Raw genomic sequence first — 6010 nt, 5'->3', positions numbered from 1 at the left:
GATGGCAACAATCTTTAGCTTTCGTTTAAGGTATAATTTGCTTATATCCGTATGCAGTCAAGCGGTACATGACGTTTTTTTGTAACCTACCCCCTGCGTCATGGCTGCATTTTTGCAGAATAGGGGTCATGTTACAAAAACGCTTCTCATTCTTAGGTGGTTGGGTTTAGCGATTTGTCGTTTACCGAACTGCGGCTGCAAATAAAACGAACTTTCCAAAAAACATAATATCTAATGTGACCACCAAAAGTAACCTTTCCACTATAGCCAGCCAGGGCTGAGGTGCACGAAGCCAAAGTGGGTGACAACCAATGGGAGATCTGCCCAAGTCGGTCCGCTCCCTCCCGGTCGGGGTGCACGAAGCTTTTTTCACAGGGTTGCGTACCGAATGGGAGGCTCCCGTTTGGACCAGCTAGCTAGCAGCCCCACTCAAAGAAGTTGGCACCCAAAAAAATGGCGACCGCCTTTTTCGAAATGACATTTTCGGAGATTTTACAAAAACAACGCCCGAACGAAAAGGTAGAATGGTGCCTTCCGTTCGATTTCAAGTCATGCTTTTCACATTTCCAAGCAAGATAACCGCTGAGAGTGCAGAAACGCCGCTGTTCGACTTTGAAATCTCGAATCGCAGACGACCTTCGCTTTCACAGTACAATCATAGCAGGTGAGGCAGTGTTACTCATTTCGATCAGCTCGTTTTCGTATTTTTTGTGCAGTACGTTCATGTAGAATTATTGGAATCAAAGCAGGAATGACTAAGGCATGCAAATGCGTTGATTTTGTCGAAAGCTGTACAGAAGTTAGCTAGATTATTTCTGTTGAGTTTGTTTGTATGACTGAATTTCGTCTTCAAAATCTTACCACTTCTGTGATTTTCATTGTTTGTTTAGCTCATCGGCAGAAACATCGTCAGGCAAAATATCAATCTGTTGAATGATAACGTTAAGATAAGGGACGTTCAAACATGTATCTGCTTGCAAACACAAGCGCAAGGCCAGATCTATCTGCTTCATTGACTGCCAGATTTTCATTGAATCTTCAAACTGACTCGTTTGCAGACTCTCAAATTAGATCCAGTGTTTGTATTCTTAGATTCATGATTGACCATTCAGGCTGTTTACGATGATGACGTTGTGTTTGTTTATGCTGATGCAATCTGCAGATCAAAGGGGACTGACCACAGGCTGACCCAGTGATCAATACAACTTGTGTTTACCACTCAACATTTCCTTCCACCTATAACTCAAGGGCAAAAATAAAGGTACATGCTTGTGGATTCATTATGCAATTCATGTCTGTGAAGATCAAGATAGTTGTGAGCTTTAACTGATTATGCTTATTAATATCAGCACCATCCTCACCCCATAACACTCTCATGTCCAACTAGCACTGTAACCAACCTTCAACCCTGCCCCCACCCCCCTATCCTTGCCCCCTCTCTGCATAATTATGTTCAATTTTTCAGAATGACCTTGTTATCACTCCAGCGTCTGACCATGGAGTCTACAGGCCATAGTCTCAGATGTGATGGGATCAAGAGGATGCCACAATGATCAAGGTAACTTTGCAAATACTCAAACAGATCTAAATGCAGAAGGTGATCCACAAACATGTTTGCTTAAACATTACAAGGTTACACCCAGAACAACAGCTGGCCTTAGTTGCTTACTAACTGCTAGCAACAAAGACCCTCTCCCCCTCCCCTCTTCCACATCTGCAACATATATTTTCATATCCATATCCAACTTTTCCATTGCCTCTTATGTTGCATAACTGTTGATATTTATCAGTAACAAGTTTTTGTTTCCAATCAATTGGCTTTGCATTTACCCTGTACAAACACACACACACACACACACACACACACACACACACACACACACACACAAATATATTCACAATCTCTCTCTCCCTGTTTTAAATTCAGTCATTTTGAATCACTAACACTTAACTGGGGTTCAGTTACTGAATCTGTGATAGTGTTATTTGGAGTAAGATTATTGACTTTTTTGCTGCGCCTGTTCTTCTTACTGTTTTTCCTATCCACATAATTCGTTTTGTCAATTAAAATGCCTGTTTTTGTTTTAATCACTACAGTATGTGTCCATATAGTTTACGCCTGAGATGTGATGGGACCAAAAGGTTTCCAGAATGAAACAGGTAACTTTTTTTTTGTTTACCTGATCTTTGTCATGCAGAAGTTGGTTCACATTATACATTGCAGTGTTGTTGTCTTCCAAATACATTAAACATTGTACCAGTCATTACATTTAAATGACAATGCTGACTAATATCAAACCTCCCCCGGTTCCCCAACTAGCCTTCTTACATCCACCCCCCCCCCCCCACCCCGTCCATCCCCCCCCCCCCCCAACTCATCAGATTCAGATCACGAACACCACACTAATAAAATCATATATGCTGCTAAAAGTTGTTGTGACTTGTTCTTCCTCTGTGTATATGTTTTGTGTTTCCACAGAATGCAGTTCTTCCATGCGCCTCAACGTCTATAGATCTATGGAGTCTACAACATTGTCTGAGATGTGATTTGAGCCACAGCATGTCAGAATGATCAAGGTAACTTTTTAAACACATATAGCTGATCAAACTGAAGAATTCAAACACACAGTTTCAGTGGGTTTTTTAATGCATAAAACATTGCAACAGTCAGGGGCTTTCTCCCAATAAAGATTGTGAGGTTTTCTTTGCAAGTTGTTTCGCTATGCAGAGTGTGATGTTTTTGTTTGTTTGCTGTACTAAATGAAGATGCACAGATAAAAGAAAGTCTTGCATGTAGAGGAAGGACTATGCTTTTGGTTTTTGACAAGACAAATTTTACTCATTAGAGCTTAAGTATAAATTCCTTACATTCCAAAATGTCAGACATCACAGATCTCTCAAATTAAAAAAAAATGAGGGCATCATTCTGACTTGAACATAGACCACACATTTGATAGCCTGGTTATGTTCTGTGTATAGTGAAAACATTTCGCTTCATGAATTTCACATGTTGACACCAGTGCCTAGTAGGAAATGAATCGCACATCCTCCAATCTCCACCAAAAGAAGTCAGACGTATGTGCCCATGTTAAAATAAAGTTTTATTTTTTCCATGTAAAAACCTGGACAAACATGACAATGTGGTGTCTGATATACTGGGTAATATGATGAGGAACGTACCTTTAAAGGCCCAGTCCTTATTGTGAAAGCAGTTCTGCTCAGCTGGAATTTGGTGAATTTGGTTTTTTTTACAAGTTTTTTGTTAATGAAGTGAATTCGCAAAAAAAATTAAAAAATAACAATTTGTTGTGCACACAAAGCATTCACTGATTCAGGCTGTTGAATTTTGTCATGTGTCTTGGGAAAGGGGAAGTCTTATTCTACGTAAAAGCATCGCCAGGTTTGGGTTGAGCCAAATCGTTTGCATGGAAAGGACTGTGCCTTTTAAGGACGCATGGATTTTTCATCTATTCAATTGCAGGATAACAACACAACACCGAATAGTTTCTAAGCTATTATTTCTTTTCCTTTCTCGAGTCCCACGAAGTTCCCAAATGCTAGGGCATACTTTTGTATAGAAGCTGTTCGTGGAAATGTCATGTAAGGTTTTACACTGGCGAACATGAATTTTTCAGACTGGCTAAAATGAAAGAAGTATGAATTCTTGTGTTTTGTTTCTGCAAGCGGTATCATTTTCCTAATGTTATCTGATTTTGATCTCTTACAGTTTTTACCGCCAGGATATGTACAATGGGCTAATTAAACATATACGCCAGCCCACATTGCAGAACAGGATATGAACAAGGTATGTAGCGCTGTTTGCATCATTCGTTTAAATTCAAAAATCAGACTAATTTGCCTTCTTTGGCATTATGCATAAGAAAATGCATCTTTATTTTTTGCAATGCTGACTGTAATTCTGTGTGTGTGTGTGTGTGTGTGTGTGTGTGTGTGTGTGTGTGTGTGTGTGTGTTTGTGTGTGTGTGTGTGTGTGTGTGTGTGTGTGTGTGTGTGTGTTTTTTTTTACTGATATATTGTAATTTATTAATCGGCTGAAGACGACACAGTTTCCAACTCCCCAGTGAGACTTCTTGAGTCAGTTGCATGCATGATAGCTAACTGAGGTGTCTGCAAGAAAGTAAGGGTATTTCGTATACTTCATACTTGGTGTACATTGATTTCAGCTTCGGCATGACTAGTCCCGAAAGATGCTATTTTGTAGGTGAAATGGTCTGACTTTGGTTGAATTTCGAAAAAGAATCCACATTCGGGGATGGACTCAACAGTTCGAGGTTTAAAATGGAGCGGTAGACAACAAACCCGATTTAATTCTTCAAGATTGATATGTTTGGGGTTATTTGAAGGACGTAGTATACCATAAACAACCTTAGACAATCAGTGACTTGAGTACAGCCATTACAGGCAGGAGGAGGGCATCCCCATAGAGGATTGCGTTCCTGTCATCGGTTAATTTTGCGCAAGTGTGACTCTACCATGAAGGGGTCATTTTTCCAGTCAATCGTGTTCGGCGAATATCTTCATGGTTGTTGTGCATGAATTTCACTTTGTTCATCACCATTCCACGAAGTTTCCTGTTTGTAGGTTTCATGGTCCGATTTTTTAGCTTTTAAAAGTGTTCCAAAGTACCCCTCTATTTAACCTGTAAATTCACAACTTTGTTGACCTTCGTCATGCATAAGCTGTAGTTAATAAACACCAAATGATAACTAATTCGGTCAACGGATGTAGAAATTATAAAAACAAAAATTGGGTTGAATTGTGTGTGTCTCACCATCTATGTTTGTATTTTTGCTGGCAGGCAGGGGTGGAGTTGTGATGATGCGGCGCCGGTTGACTGAAGACACACGAACCAGCATTCTTCGGAAGTGTTTGGATCACAAATCAACATTATTTCACATTGAATGGCGGCAGACATTTATGTATATATTCTCAGCTCAGACGTGTGATTTGAATTCGGATGTTTAAGAACAAGAGACAAACTTGAATAAAGCCTTACGAAGTACATGATTGTAACTGGAGCAAAAGTATGTGTATGTGTGTGTGTGTGTGTGTGTGTGTGTGTGTGTGTGTGTGTGTGTGTGTGTGTGTGTGTGTGTGTGTGTGTGTGTGTGTGTGTGTGTGTGTGACAGTTAACAATGACGATGAGACAGAATGCTAAAGCACAGATCCTTTTGTTTAACAATCTATATCGTCCTCCCTTTTTTTTTTAAATGTTGCTGTGTTGACAAACGTTCTCCGAGCAAACGTCTATCTAATGTTTTTGTCATCACATTGAAAGAATTTCACAAAGACATTTTGATCATTTGCTCCGGAACTGCAACGTCGATTTGCCCAAACAAAAAAATCTGGCTCAATACACCAGTTAACAGTTTCGGCACTTACATGGTACAAAGAAGGAAAACTCACGTGATACACAAAGCGATTCTGGTTGGACGGAGAAATTTCGACGAGCAACCCCTGCATCGTCTGCTCAACGTGATGGAAGCAATTGAACGGGACGGTGTGTTTTCCTCTACGTTATAACAAAAACCTCACGTTACATCCAAATTAGCGATGGCGTCAACATGCTGTGTTATTGGTTGCAGTAATGGGAGTTTAACCGAATTAAAAAATGGTGGTCAGAAGATTGCACAATTCATTACGTGCCTCGACGGTCGTTAGTGTGTGGTTGCGAACCACCATTCAGGTGGGCATTTGTTATCGCCTGTGTGTCGTGTGTTGACAAACTTTTAGTACGACTGATGTGAGCCGAATTTATTGGGGAAAGTTCAATGAATGCAAAAAGGTATGCCAAATAGTAGTGTGTCGTGTTTCCTTTGCGTTGGGTTGTGGTCAAATACACAGCGGTTATCTGTTTGTGAGTTGCCTGGAACACGTTTTATTTTAATAACATCTCTCGATCTTCACATATTTTGTCATGTGAATAAGAACAGAACAAGTTCGTCAAACATATTTCTTATTTTATTTGCATTGAATGAATTCTTGTTAA

At 40.0% G+C, this 6010-nt stretch overlaps 1 long non-coding RNA gene across 5 annotated transcripts; it reads left to right on the top strand.

The window, feature by feature from the left end:
* Positions 1-276: 276 nt before the first annotated feature.
* LOC138946880 (uncharacterized) lies at positions 277-5055 on the top strand. 5 transcript variants are annotated; one of them, XR_011449456.1, is made up of 7 exons: positions 277-664; positions 1163-1261; positions 1466-1558; positions 2113-2160; positions 2480-2577; positions 3728-3805; positions 4820-5055. It is a non-coding gene; the product is annotated as an uncharacterized lncRNA (long non-coding RNA). The 5 variants fall into 5 exon arrangements; XR_011449453.1 differs by having other exon boundaries at positions 2098-2160; positions 3741-3805; XR_011449452.1 differs by having other exon boundaries at positions 2098-2160; positions 4820-5054.
* Positions 5056-6010: the final 955 nt, after the last annotated feature.

This window comes from Littorina saxatilis, linkage group LG14 (genome assembly GCF_037325665.1).
Source record: "Littorina saxatilis isolate snail1 linkage group LG14, US_GU_Lsax_2.0, whole genome shotgun sequence".
Taxonomy (NCBI): domain Eukaryota; kingdom Metazoa; phylum Mollusca; class Gastropoda; order Littorinimorpha; family Littorinidae; genus Littorina; species Littorina saxatilis.
This window is presented reverse-complemented; position numbering and strand designations above follow the sequence as displayed.